Raw genomic sequence first — 14,926 nt, 5'->3', positions numbered from 1 at the left:
TGGTTGATGTCCTGGCCACCTGCAGGATACGCTGTAGGGCGGTCACTGTGGACCGACCCCGAGTGAAGCCGTGCTGGCAGTCGGAGAGTCCAGTGGTAATCTCTGGTGCCGTCTTCAGGAGAACGCGTTCTAAAATCTTGCCAAGGATCGGTAGCAGCGTTATTGGCCGGTAAGCCTTGGGGTCATGCAACGGTTTGTCGTTTCCCTTTGGCAGCACCAGCAGCCTTCCATCTTTCCATACCTGGGGGAAAATCCCCTCAATCACGCACTTACGCATCAGTTCAGTCACTTCCGAGCTTGCAGCCTTCCACGTTTCTTTTATAATCTTCGCGGTCAGGCCGTCGATTCCCGGTGCAGTGTTGGGCAAGTCCCTGACTATGTCCTGCACGGTCCGCACCGTCGGCGGGGCCGCGTCGCGGCCGGAGGGCAGACACGCCGCGAGAATCCGCACTTGCCGGTGGTAGCCGGTATCCGTCTCTGGCCGGTCGTCCGGACAGAGGGCGTACACCAGACTGTGCATAGCTTCCTCGGTGTTTCCGGGGAAGCCCTCCGCGTATCTGACCCCGGACACGACGTTTCCCGGTGGGCGTCTGCGACCGGAAGCGACCCTGTAGGCAAGACCCCACGGATCCTCGTTTCCGGTCTCAGTAGATAGGGACACTCACCCACCACCTTCCCATGGCCCTCTCAACCTTCCGGTTATACGGGCCGAAACAACGGGAGAACACGCCGATGTATGAATACACGGCGTGTCTTATCTCCCTACAAAGCTCGTATCGAGCCGCTCATTCTGAGCTGGTCCCAGCGCCGCTCACCCGTCTTGGGATGGACGCCACTCCACAGCCTCGGACGCCGGCCGCGCGTGCCCTGTCTTCGCGTTCCCGCCCCTGCCTGTCTTTGTGCCAGCTTCGGGCGAAACTGCGCAGTCTACGGAAGTTAGCCTCGGAGGCGACGAGGTCGCCGTAGTAAACTGGTCCCGCCTCGCCGCGAGTCAGTCCATTCAGCATTCGTTCTCTATACTCGTCATACAGGGGGCACTCCCAGAGCACATGATGCAGATCTTCCTCAGCCAACCCGCAGTAACATTCGCTCACCTCACTCAGCCTCATGTCGTACAGTCTCTTCCGAAAACATCCATGCCCACTCAGGATCTGCGAGGTTTCATAGTCCGGCTCGACCCAGCTTGCGCTGAGACAGGCCGCCACGTCCGGGAAGAATCGAAAAGTGGTCCTTCCTTTCTCCTCGCTTTCCCACCGCCGCTGCCACTGGGCAACGACATCCGCCGTGATTGCCTCTCGCTGTTCCCGAGTGTCCTCTTCGGCCGCGGACTTACGCACCTCATCCAGTCGGCCCGCGCGGCTCACCTCGAGGTCGGCCGGCAGCACGCCCGCCAGGACCGGCAGCGCCGCTGTGCTGGTAGAGCGGTACGCCTTGGTGAGCAGGACTAACGCCGAGCGCTGGGTTCTCAACAACGCACCCCTGACCACATACTGGGTCACGCGCTCGTGCCATATGGCCGCCGCGTATGTCACGGTGGCCACGTATGTGCCTCTGTACATTATCTTCAAACTAGGGTATCGAATTCCCCACGAGGACGCCGATACTCGTGACATCTTACCGAAGCAAGACGTCGCCCTTTCCCCGATCGATACCGCGTGCTTGGCGAATGATAAGGACGAGTCCAACACCACACCCAGCAGTGTGGCCGAGTCCACGCTCCTGACCGAGGCGCCGTCCATGCGGATGGTAGGCGGACGTTTAAACTTGCCCCGGATGGTGATGTGGGCGGACTTGGTGGGCGAGAACGCTAGGCGATTCCTGCTTATCAGCTTATAGCTTGTCAGCTTCGGCCTCGGTGGGGTAGAAGGCCACCACTGCTGACTCTCCATGCGGGATGGGGATGGGTGCCGCGCGCTTATCCAATTTCAGCGCCCTTGCGTAGTCCGGCTTCGCAACCACAGCCGGCGTCGGTGCTTGCACCTGGCGGCCCAGTGCCGACTGCTGCATGGCCACTATCTTTTTGGTGGCCACAAGCTCAGCCTCCACAAGCGCCTTCTCCGCGTCAGCCAGCCTCAGTTCTAGGACGCCAATGACAGCTAGGATATCCTGGCCATGCCCGCTGATGCTCGTTTTGTCGGCCATATTTAACTTGTTCGAGGCCGATGCCACGGTCATGATTCCCTTGACCGCCAGGTGCACGGAGTTCAATAGCTCCTCCTTTGACTCGCCGAAGATGGGGTCCTTCTCCTGGTCCCTCGCTGGCTGCGCGCTGCTGCTGGGGCCATGGTCCCATAGTCCCCCTAGCGGCGGTACCTCCTCTCTAGCGGCGCTCCTCACCAGGCGTCGGCGAACCGGTTCCGGGATATCCTCCGGTGATGGTAACGGCCGCTTGCTAGAGCCCGACGGTGCCGGCTGATCCAGCATCTCAATAGTTTCCTGAGCCCGGACCTGGCTGAATGAGTGCGGCGGGGTCCGAGCCAAGGATTGGCGCGGCATGAACGCCTCTGCGCCACGCTCCAGCTGCCGCAGGAATTCGCGCTCCTGCTCGATCTTCTCCTCACTGCGGCGTCGGAATTCCTCCACCAGCTCTGGGGTGAGCTGGCGGTACTCCATCCCCTAATCTAAACTACTCTAAAGCGATTAAAATGTCCAAAATAATAAAATAAAATAAAAGTAAAAACAAAGAAATGAAATAAAAAACTGATATTGATGAACCAAATAAACAAAAGAGTCAAAGGAAAAACACAGTCAAAAAACTACACTAAAACAAAAATGTCTAAAGACTAAATTGTCTATAGACAGACAGTCTTGCCTGTCGTGTGCGGCAACACTAGCGCGCGTCGGGCGTGTGCTGTCACCCGAGCGCAGTGACAGATGACAACTGCCAAGTGGCGGCTGTCACTGACAGCGTCACCGACCACGTGCGCCCACGTGCTAACCTAATAACTATTTATTAACCTAAAATAAACTATTAATTGTCCACTTATTTAATAATTAAAATAATTTAACCTATTCTAAACCTAAACTAACACAGCAAAAGTCATAATACGTAAGGAGTTCGTGTATACTAGTTCTTAAAAATAATAAAAGAGTACCTCAGGGTCTCGGGGGTTGAAAACCTCACCCTTGGGGGATGATGCCACCACTCCGTGTACACCACACTACACACACAATGTTTTATAGCACAATAACAGTTACAGATAACTTTAATATTCGCAAAGAAACGCGGGGTAATCACTCGGAGCGCACGAAACACGTCCGCACAGTGCGACGACCGGCGACCGAGTAGTAGATAGGGACAGTGGGAATCTCGTTAATCCATTCATGCGCGTCACTAATTAGATGACGAGGCATTTGGCTATTTATGCAGCGCTCCCCGCTATTAGTAACAACAATTTTAATCATTACAGATAACGAGGCGACTGTCCCCATCAGGTATCGTCGCTAGCTACATTTGGCCTGTTGGTGTATCCGTGGCTCCACAGATATTGTGTGGGGACCGAATGCAGCTGTATTGCGTTCGAAGCGGAACCACAAGGGCCAGACCTGAGCCCAGCGAGTCCACAGGACTCCGGTCGCTCAGCCCCGAACTTCATCCGACCACATGGTCGTCATCCGGTTAAAGCGTGACCAGTTCATGTGCGAGCCTTTTAAAACCAGAACGCTAATCCGTTCATACACGGGCTCCTTCAACCCCAGGAGACTCTTCATTTCCCGGTAGGATCCGAGGCTCCAAACGCCTCTCCAGGAGACGGTGCAGGAAGTCACTTCGACGCGGTCCTTGGTGAGTCCTAGTCTATCGGCGACCTTCTCGACTAGCTCACCGTGCCCCCCGTATTTGGAACGTTTGGCCCGGTGCGCATCGTCCAGCGGCCGCTGACCCGAGACCACCTGCACGTCGACAATGACCCCCGCCCCGCCGCCCCGAGAGGCGATTATGTCGGGCTTCCGGACGCCGACAGCGGTTTCGATCCGAGGCTCCTGCTCAACGGACCATCCTGCCCTACCCAATTCTTCGCTGAGATACTTAGCGACACAGTCATGGCGTAATATACGGCCGCCGTGCGTTCTATGGCATTGTTGGATGGTGTGCGCCGTCGTCTCCCTAACCATGCAGCCAGCACGGCAGTTCAACTCCGACTCACGTCCCGTCCTACGACCCCTTGTGTTTCGCACCCTAGAAGGTAGTGCGTTAATGTGGGTCTGAACGCACTGGATGAAATCGCGGCCGTTTAGGTCCCCCATTGGCTTTGTTATCCATTTATTGGATGCTGGGACTTTCGTCGACTCTCTGAGCTCAAATCCGTCGACTGATTGATGTAAATTGTCTCGCCAATACTGCGCCACCGTCCTCTCACCGGTCCTCGGGGCATCGGCAGAGAATTTCCGGAGCTGCCTCCCGGCCCACTTCAGCTTCTGACGTATCTTATCAGATTTGGACGCGGCTCTGGCCACTGACCATCGCGACGAGTCCAGCTTCCCGAACCTACGTACAATTAGGTCCGGAACGCATGTCCTCAACGACGGGATCGCCAAGCCACCGTCCCTGGTCGAAGCATGAAAGTAGCCGATCGGCACATCCTTCGGAAGCCTCAGCCACTGTCGCACGGAGTGCCGGATTTGCACATCGAGCATCCTGAGCCTATCATCCGAGATGTTGCCCAGCACCAGGCCGTGCAAGAACCTCGGAATGAGGTAAGTTCGGACAACCTCTAATCGCTGTTGCGGCTTTAGGGGGGCCTTCTTGATGTTTTCGAGGGCCTTTTTTACGTCCTGCTCGATTGTGACGGATCCAGCAGATGTCATCTCTACTCCCAGATAGCGCCAGTGTTCCTCGCTTTCCACCTGCCTAAGCCAACGACGGCCGAGCTTGAAGCTCCTCGTCGTGACGTAGTGCGGCTTCTTGCGTTTCCCATCCGGCACCATCGAGAGCACGGAGGTCTTCTCCCGGTTGAGCTGGAGTCCCATCATCTCCCCCGTCCTCGCCACAGCGTCGATCGCCTCCTGCATCCCCACCTTCGAGCCTGCAAGCAGGACTAGGTCGTCAGCATAGGCCAGAGCCGAGACTCGCTCCCCTTCCAGCCTATATCCAACTTCCTTCGGCAGTGATGCCAGAACGACGTCGAGCGCCAAGTTGAAGAGCAAGGGGGACAACGGATCCCCTTGACGGACCCCTCTGCCTACCACTACAGGCTCGCTGCGGTCGTTACCCACGGCTAAGGTGGTCTGTGCCGTGTCGTACAAACGCGCGATATAATCGCAGAAGGCCCCAGGCAGGCCCTTCTCCCTCAGGACGCTGACAAGCGCCGCATGCGACACTGTGTCGAACGCCTTCGCGAAGTCGAGCACTGCGATGTGACACTCCCGCAATTTCTTCCTGCAGTCCCCCAGCACAGCGTCCAGCACAGCCGAATTCTCGAGTGTGCCGTCGGCGCGAACGAATCCGCGCTGTCGTGCATCCGGGGGGCAACAAGCCTCCAGCCTTCGCGCCAGGAGAGCATGCATATGCCGAAGTGGTACCGACGCGATGGAAATCGGACGGTAGTCACCCGGCCCAGCCGGCTCATCCCTTTTCGGCACAAAGACCGTTCGGCATTGCCGCAGTGGCAAAGGAATCTCGCCTTTACTCATCCAGGAGTTGAATATTTCCGCCTGAGTTTTTGCTGGAACTGTACGCCAGTCCTCCGGACGTATACCGTCCGGCCCTGGCGCCGATCTCAGGTCGACCTTGGCCTCCTTCACCTCCTCTTCCGAGAAGGGAGACCACAGCTTCGTCATCGCCAGACGATCCAGTGTACCCCCGTGCTGCCCGTCGCGCCTTACGGCCCTCAGGGCTTCCGGTGTGGGCCCCGAGGCGTCCGACACCTTCTCTAGAATCGGTCGCCAAAAGGCTTCCAACTCGTCGAGTCGGTGCCGGACACCCCGACACTGTCCATCCAGGACTTCAGCTGCTGCGCGACCCGGATACTTCCGGAACAGCTCCTGCACCCTGGCGTACTCCATTCTCCTCCTCCGTTTGGATGTCATCTTGACTTCCGTGTCCTTTCGTGTAAATCCAAGGGTTTTACGCCTTCTAGACGTCACGGATCCCCGCGTCATCCGCTCTGTCGCCCTCGCAAGGAGGTCTTCGACTACGGAAACACAGGTAGACCGAACATCTAGCCGCTGGTCAGCTACTAGCAGCGCATCTTCGGGGCCGCTCATTGGCCGGACTTCGGCAACCACCTCTTCCGGAGGTCCCTCAGCTACATCTTCATCGACCTGCTCCGTTCTATTTCTCTCTGGTGTGGGAGGTGAACCCATAAGGAGTTTAGCGACCATTTCTTTGTATTTCTCCTTCCTCCTCACACCTTTAATAGCCTCCAAAGTGCGTCCCAAATTGGGCAAGGCTTTTGTTAGGTCGATGTTGATGTTGCCGGATCCCTCCCGAGTGAGGCGGGCCTCAGTACTCGCCAAGAGCTCCAGCTCCTCGTCGCGCCACCTTCGCTTCACCTGCGGAGGCGCGGATTTCGCGTTAGCCATTACAGGGTGGGCACGTCGAACGTGAACTCCCAACCCCGTCTTAGTGGCGAAGGATCGCCCACATCCGTCACATCCATAACCGGACGACATCCCAGGGCCATCAGAGACCCCGGGCTGAACGCCCGGAAGAGAATTGGCTACCCGTCCCGGCTCCTGTGGAAGACCGAGAGATAGCCTTGTTCCTTTTTGACTTTTGGGTGCAACAATTCTTCCTCGGTGCGGCGGGCAGCAAACCCACCGCTGAGGTTCGCCCTCTGCTTTCATTACGCCCCATCCGAAGATAGCAAATAGGCTTAGTATCGTAAACGATACCTCCGATAGAGTCATAGTTACTCCCGCCGTTTACCCGCGCTTGCTTGAATTTCTTCACGTTGACATTCAGAGCACTGGGCAGAAATCACATTGCGTCAACACCCGCGAGGGCCATCGCAATGCTTTGTTTTAATTAGACAGTCGGATTCCCCTTGTCCGTGCCAGTTCTGAGCTGACCGTTGAACGGCGGTCGTACAGAACCGCGCCGATCGAGCACGAGACTAAATAGACGCGGCCTTACGGCTAGGAAGATCCGCGGAAGGCCGGAACGCGGGTCCGGATTCCGCCCGCACGCCCCGAGAGACGTGCAAGCTTCGACCAGGCCCAGCACAGGCCGCATCCGCTTCCCGTCCAAACCCGACACGCCCCGGTCCTCAGAGCCAATCCTTATTCCGAAGTTACGGATCCAATTTGCCGACTTCCCTTACCTACATTATTCTATCGACTAGAGGCTCTTCACCTTGGAGACCTGCTGCGGATATGGGTACGAACCGGCGCGACATCTCCACGTACATCCCTCACCTGAATTTTCAAGGTCCGCAGAGAGTATCCGGACACCGCCGCAAATGCGGTGCTCTTCGCGTTCCGAACCATATCTCCCTTCTATAGGATTCCATGGAACTCGAACGCTCAGGCAGAAAAGAAAACTCTTCCCGGACCCCTCGGCGGCGTCTTCAGGCCACTTTGGGTTACCCCGTCGAACACTCGCTTTGAAACGAGGGAACGATTGTTGAAACGGTTCCGCTGCCGGGTTCCGGAATAGGAACCGGATTCCCTTTCGCTCAAAGGGCGTTATTTATATATTATAATGAAATAATAACAAACACGCCACATCGACATAAGATCTCTCCTTGAGCTTAGGATCGACTGACTCGCGAGCAACTACTGTTCACGCGAAACCCTTCTCCACGTCAGTCCTCCAGGGCCTCGCTGGAGTATTTGCTACTACCACCAAGATCTGCACCGACGGCGGCTCCAGGCGGGCTCACGCCCAGACCCTTCTGCGCTCACCGCCGCGCACGTCCTACTCGTTACGGCATAATGACGTCATCCGATTAAAGACTACGCACTTGCCCGTAACGGTAGTGTATAGGCAAAACGCTTCAGCGCCATCCATTTTCAGGGCTGGTTGCTTCGGCAGGTGAGTCGTTGCACACTCCTTAGCGGATTCCGACTTCCATGGCCACCGTCCTGCTGTCATGAGCGACCAACGCCTTTCATGGTGTCCCATGAGCGTTTTTTAGGCGCCTTAACACTACGTTTGGTTCATCCCACAGCGCCAGTTCTGCTTACCAAAATTGGCCCACTTGGCACCGTCATCAGATCTTCGGCTTCATCGTTCGAGTAAGCCGAAGTTCTCACCCATTTAAAGTTTGAGAATAGGTTGAGGTCGTTTCGGCCCCAATGCCTCTAATCATTCGCTTTACCGGATGAGACTGTCCAAATCGACGCCAGCTATCCTGAGGGAAACTTCGGACGGAACCAGCTACTAGATGGTTCGATTAGTCTTTCGCCCCTATACCCAGTTCCGACGATCGATTTGCACGTCAGAATCGCTACGGTCCTCCATCAGGGTTTCCCCTGACTTCGACCTGACCAGGCATAGTTCACCATCTTTCGGGTCCCAGCATCTGTGCTCAGAGCGCGCCTGCATTCACGGATTGGAAACGAGACGCCTCGGGAGTGCGAGAGATCGATCAAGACCGACGCTCCATCCTCCCTGAGCGCGCGACAAGCGCACGCCTTCACTTTCGTTGCGCCTTTCAGTTTTATGTATAGTCTCAATGACTAGCACACATGCTAGACTCCTTGGTCCGTGTTTCAAGACGGGTCCTGCGAGTGCCCGAAACTGAATCATCGCTGACAGAGACGCGCACTGTCCGAGACAGCACGGCTGCGACAACAGACGCGCCGCACCAACGTCCGCACACGGGCAGGACGTCGATGACGACGTTATCTTGCGTCGGGCCGGACGCGCGTTAACGCGTGCGCGATTCGTACAATGTTTGAATACCGTCCGGTACAGCCGGCCGGCGAACGCCACCGTCCAACCGTCCGTCTTGCGTTGGACGACTGGACTCCGGGACGAAGCTTAGGCCGACTCCGAACGGGTCGCGATGTATTACTAAGAGAGAAGTGCACGCCGTCCGCGGACGTCGACGTGCGCGACCCGTGTCGCACGATCGAAACCGACGACATCGAGGCGCGCGCACGTACGCCGCGGAATGACGATGAATCTCTCCGTTCGTTCATTCGAGTTTCGCAGGTTTACCCCTGAACGGTTTCACGTACTCTTGAACTCTCTCTTCAAAGTTCTTTTCAACTTTCCCTCACGGTACTTGTTCGCTATCGGTCTCGCGGTAATATTTAGCCTTAGATGGAGTTTACCACCCACTTAGGGCTGCACTCTCAAGCAACCCGACTCTGAGGAGAGTCCCTCTCGCGGACGCGCTCCGTCGCTACGGGCCTGGCACCCTCTACGGGAAAACGGCCCCGTTCAAGACGAACTTGGACAGGAGTGACGACCGCGAGAAAACGGAACCTCCCGAACACCACATCTCCCGCGACCGGTACGACCGCGGGATTCAGTGCTGGGCTATTTCCTGTTCGCTCGCCGCTACTAAGGAAATCCTTGTTAGTTTCTTTTCCTCCGCTTACTAATATGCTTAAATTCGGCGGGTGATCCTCCCTGATCTGAGGCCAACGATAAAAAATGGAGGCAGACGCGATATCCGTCAGCGATACGACGCCGTACGTACGCCGTGCGCGCGACAAACGCGCGACAGCGACGACGGCGTCGAAACGCACTTCGGACGTCGAGTCCGCCTACGACGCGCCGAAAAGCGCGCGTCGCTAACGCGTCGCGGCGCACACGCGGAGGCACACCCCGTCGGCCTTTCAGCTCGCCCTCTTAGCGCTCAACACGCACGCAGCGCATATCGCACACCGAAGGGTCGCATAGAGCTTTCCGGGTGGGCTCCGGGCGCGCTTTGAACGACGCAAAGCGTACGCGCAATTTTGCACGCGATAAACAATTTTTAAACGGACCGACGCGACTCGCCGTGGCGCACCGCGCGGAACCGTCAAGTGTTCAAACGGTGCGAATGAACAGTGTGATATTTGTTTTTATACAGCCGGCCCTCAGACAGGAGTGGTCCTGGATGTTTCTCCACGGACCGCAATGTGCGTTCGAAATGTCGATGTTCAAATGTGTCCTGCAGTTCACACTATGACGCGCAGTTAACTGCGTTCTTCATCGACCCGCGAGCCAAGTGATCCACCGTCCAGGGTAATTGTTTCGCATATATCTAATTAAAGATAATGCAATACCATTTTTGTGCGTTCAACGTTTGTCACATGCACGTTCGAATGAATGTGCATTAAAGTGGTTACCTTTTCAGAACGCGCGCGGCGAGCTAACGCCTTAGCGCGACTCCAAAAAACCGCTATCGGTACACGCGCGCGCTCACGCTGCGCACTCCACGTTGTCACGGACTCGGGGCGCGGATTTTTACCTTTCTGCGTCCGAGACGGCGGGAACGCGCGACGCCAGCGACGACGTACGACCTTGTCGCAACGGAGGACACAATCGCCCGAGCGCTACGACTGTACGATACGCCATCGCCGACATCGGTGAGCACGGCGGATCCGTCCATCCATCCGTCCATAATATGGACGGACGGACGGTCGGATGGGTATGTTGTGGATTAATGTCTGCGTATTACGAGCGCGAACGCGTCGTGACACACGTTAATGATCCTTCCGCAGGTTCCCCTACGGAAACCTTGTTACGACTTTTACTTCCTCTAAATGATCAAGTTTGGTCAACTTCCCAGCAACGCCGACGGCCGCGAAGCCACCGCGTGTCGGTCCGAAGACCTCACTAAATCATTCAATCGGTAGTAGCGACGGGCGGTGTGTACAAAGGGCAGGGACGTAATCAACGCGAGCTTATGACTCGCGCTTACTAGGAATTCCTCGTTTATGGGGGATAATTGCAAACCCCAATCCCCAGCACGAAGGAGTTTCAACGGGTTGCCCGGGCCTCTAGGCCTGGGAGAACATGCTGATTCCTTCAGTGTAGCGCGCGTGCGGCCCAGGACATCTAAGGGCATCACAGACCTGTTATTGCTCAATCTCGTGTGGCTCGAAGCCGCCGGTCCCTCTAAGAAGAATTTTAATACGTCGCCAGTGAGTTGCACGACCGAAGTCGAGCACACCTAAATGGCGACGCCTATTTAGCAGGCTAGAGTCTCGTTCGTTACCGGAATTAACCAGACAAATCGCTCCACCAACTAAGAACGGCCATGCACCACCACCCACCGAATCAAGAAAGAGCTGTTAATCTGTCAATCCTTCCGGTGTCCGGGCCTGGTGAGATTTCCCGTGTTGAGTCAAATTAAGCCGCAGGCTCCACTCCTGGTGGTGCCCTTCCGTCAATTCCTTTAAGTTTCAGCTTTGCAACCATACTCCCCCCGGAGTCCAAAATCTTTGGTTTCCCGGAAGCTGCCCGCCGAGCCATTGTAGTAACGTCGGCGGATCGCTAGATGACATATTTACGGTTAGAACTAGGGCGGTATCTAATCGCCTTCGAACCTCTAACTTTCGTTCTTGATTGATGAAAACACCTTTGGCAAATGCTTTCGCTGATGTTCGTCTTGCGACGATCCAAGAATTTCACCTCTAACGTCGCAATACGAATGCCCCCAGTTATCCCTATTAATCATTACCTCGGAGTTCTGAAAACCAACAAAATAGAACCGAGATCATATTCTATTATTCCATGCACGAAATATTCAAGCAGCATTTTGAGCCCGCTTTGAGCACTCTAATTTGTTCAAAGTAAAATTGTCGGCCCATCTCGACACTCACTGAAGAGCACCGCGATAGGATTTTGATATTGAACCGGCGTTTTACCGCCGGCTCACCGACGATATGCTCCGCAAACGTGTCAGTATCACCGCGGATGCGGTGCACCGACAGCGCGGCGCACAAATGCAACTACGAGCTTTTTAACCGCAACAATTTTAGTATACGCTATTGGAGCTGGAATTACCGCGGCTGCTGGCACCAGACTTGCCCTCCAATTGTTCCTCGTTAAAATATTTAAAGTGTACTCATTCCGATTACGAGGCCTCGTAAGAGTCCCGTATCGTTATTTTTCGTCACTACCTCCCCGTGCCGGGAGTGGGTAATTTGCGCGCCTGCTGCCTTCCTTGGATGTGGTAGCCGTTTCTCAGGCTCCCTCTCCGGAATCGAACCCTGATTCCCCGTTACCCGTGACAACCATGGTAGTCGCAGAAACTACCATCGAAAGTTGATAAGGCAGACATTTGAAAGATGCGTCGCCGGTACTGGACCATGCGATCGGCAAAAGTTATCCAGATTCATCAAAATTAACGACTTCGGACGCGAGGCCCTCCGTCGATTGGTTTTGATCTAATAAAAGCACTCATCCCATCACTGGTCAGAGTTCTGATTGCATGTATTAGCTCTAGAATTACCACAGTTATCCAAGTAACTGAGTAAGATCTAAGGAACCAAAACTGATATATTGAGCCATTCGCGGTATCGCCTTAATACGGCTTGCACTGAGACATGCATGGCTTAATCTTTGAGACAAGCATATAACTACTGGCAGGATCAACCAGGGAGCTGACAGTCACTCGCGGACGAATGTAGCCGTCGTCGCTCGGACGAGAACACGACACATATCGACGCGGTCGCGGGCGCGTCCGCGTCGAATGATGTTTCGTTTTTGAACTCGTCGTACCTTTTAATATTGTACGCTCTTTGTTTTCGATGGTTCGTGCAGCGTCAACGGAGTATCTCATCCGATTGTCGCAACGATCCAACGAGAGAGTGTGCGCGCGATTTACTAATAGCGCAACTCCGAATTGGATGGTTCACGGCGAGACAATTTAAGATTCACGTTTCATTATTATCTTTTAACACAAACGCGAACACTGAAAACAGATTCAGCCCGGTGTTTGAGAGACGTCGTCCTTGGCGTTAATTTTTATAGCGCCTTATAGAGGACCGTCGCCATAGGCGACGTGCAATTCATTTGTAGGATCGATACGTGAACCGAGACGAGTTTAAACAATCGCATCGGTCGATCCGCACTGTTCAATAAAATGTTCAACGTTCGAAAAGTCCCACGGCGCAACGTGGAAGCGCGCGTTGTTGTGTTAATCGTGACATCGCGACGAATTGTAAAGTTCGACACAAAATCCACTCGAAACACCACCAACACGAGAGTGCGCACACTACGCGTGAAACCATCGAACGAACTCTTGTATGCGGCATGCAGTCCGTTGTCGAAGTCGGTCAGTCTGTGTCAGCAGGCGGCAGTTATCCGCCGCCCGTTCAGTCTCACCGCGCCGACAACGCACTACACGTCGCCCGCCCCATGTGTATGCGGCGCTCCTGTTATGACGCGTGGCAGACGGAGCGACAACATATGAACATATGATAGTCCGTCGGTGGTTCGGTCCGGTGGGGTGACGATGGTCGCCGGTGGGGGTGGGCTAGCCCTGGGGGGTGCGGGGGAGAGTGGGGGGAGGGGGTTTGGGGGGGGGGGGTGTAGGGGGGGGGGTTCGCCGGTTGGGGTTCGTCGGCCGACTTTGCTGCTGCCGCTGCTGCGTCTACCGCGTTATTATTATTATTATTATTATTTTCTGTTTTGGTTTTTTTGATTTCCAAAAAAAAAAAATTTTTTTTTTTTTTTTTAATTTTTTCATTCCCCTCTTGTCCATACACCTTTTTAACTTTATTTGCGTATCGTATTAGTCAGATCGTGACGTGACAGTTTGTGCGCTACTCTCAGTACAGAGTTAAATAATTTCTCAATATAATAGCATAATACAAGAGCCACCTTTGAAAAAATACATACGGTCTCACTTTTTTGAAATACGTTCAAAACATTGTAAATTATTAAAACAAAAGAGTATAATATGAATTAAACGGAGGTATATGTATGGGAATATGTTATTATTATTATTACATATAAAACATTGTCTAGTATTTTAGTTTTTTAGAATAGGTTCGATTTAGAAATTGAAAAGTGATCTCGGAAAAGCAACGCGATCATTGAACGTAAGAAATATTAGCGAACCGGCGCACATGTCATCGTAATAAAAGATAATAAAAGAGAACGGTAGTTAGGTAGCAGTTGGCATTTGGCAGCAGTTGGTAGGAACGTGACGTAGTACGTGACGGGTAGGTAACACGCGTTAGTGGCCTGTATGGGGTAGTATATGGACGCTATATAATTGTGACGTTCGGTGTCGTCCGTCGGTCTGCGCGCGGTGGGTGTTGTACAAACTACGTGGCGGGGTGTTCGTGTATCGAAAGATAGACCCAACGGGCAACGTCAAACGCGGGGGGTGTTCGTGTATAGTGTCTTTTTAACTTTATTTGCGTATTTCTTTGTATTATTAGTCAGATCGTGACGTGACAGTTTGTGCGCTACTCTCAGTATAGAATTGAATAATTTCTCAATATAATAGCATAATACGTACGGAATCGAGGAACGATCTCACTTTTTTGAAATACGTTGAAAATATTGTGACTATATAAAACAAAAGAGTATAATATGAATTAAACGGAGGCATATGTATGGGAATATGTTATTATTATTTTTTATTTTTATTTATTTAACACATATAACATTGTCTATTATATTTGGTCAGAAGAGGTTCGATTTAGAAATTGAAAAGTGATCTCGGAGAAGCAACGCGATGGTTGAACGTAAGAAATATGAATATTGTGTACAAGTGTGGAGCGCATTATTAGCGTACCGGCGCACATGTGATCGTAATAAAAGATAATAAAAAAAAAAAAAAAACAGACGGTAGTTAGGTAGGCAGCAGTTGGTAGGAACGTGACGTACGGGTAAGGTAGGTAATTGTGACTTTCGGTGTCGTCCGTCGTTCTGCGCGCGGTGGGTGTTGTACAAACTACGTGGCGGGGTGTTCGTGTATCGAATGAGTAATCTCCACCAACGGGCAACGGCAAAAGCGGGGGGGTGTTCGTGTATTGATTTTTAGGGCCAGCCACGCGAACATTTTTATTTCGATGGAACGACATG

At 53.7% G+C, this 14,926-nt stretch overlaps 2 non-coding genes across 2 annotated transcripts; both read right to left on the bottom strand.

The window, feature by feature from the left end:
- Window positions 1-9,969: 9,969 nt before the first annotated feature.
- Window positions 9,970-10,126, bottom strand: LOC140751418 (5.8S ribosomal RNA). Its single transcript, XR_012103327.1, has one exon. It is a non-coding gene; the product is annotated as a 5.8S ribosomal RNA (ribosomal RNA).
- Window positions 10,127-10,585: 459 nt separating this feature from the next.
- On the bottom strand, window positions 10,586-12,488 carry LOC140751437 (small subunit ribosomal RNA). Its single transcript, XR_012103346.1, has one exon. It is a non-coding gene; the product is annotated as a small subunit ribosomal RNA (ribosomal RNA).
- Window positions 12,489-14,926: the final 2,438 nt, after the last annotated feature.

This window comes from Epargyreus clarus, unplaced genomic scaffold, assembly GCF_041222505.1.
Source record: "Epargyreus clarus isolate Ecla_fem2 unplaced genomic scaffold, WU_Ecla_fem_2.2 ptg000022l, whole genome shotgun sequence".
Lineage (NCBI taxonomy): Eukaryota > Metazoa > Arthropoda > Insecta > Lepidoptera > Hesperiidae > Epargyreus > Epargyreus clarus.
The sequence above is the reverse complement of the archived record's forward strand: the minus strand, read 5'-3'. Positions and strand labels throughout refer to the sequence as shown.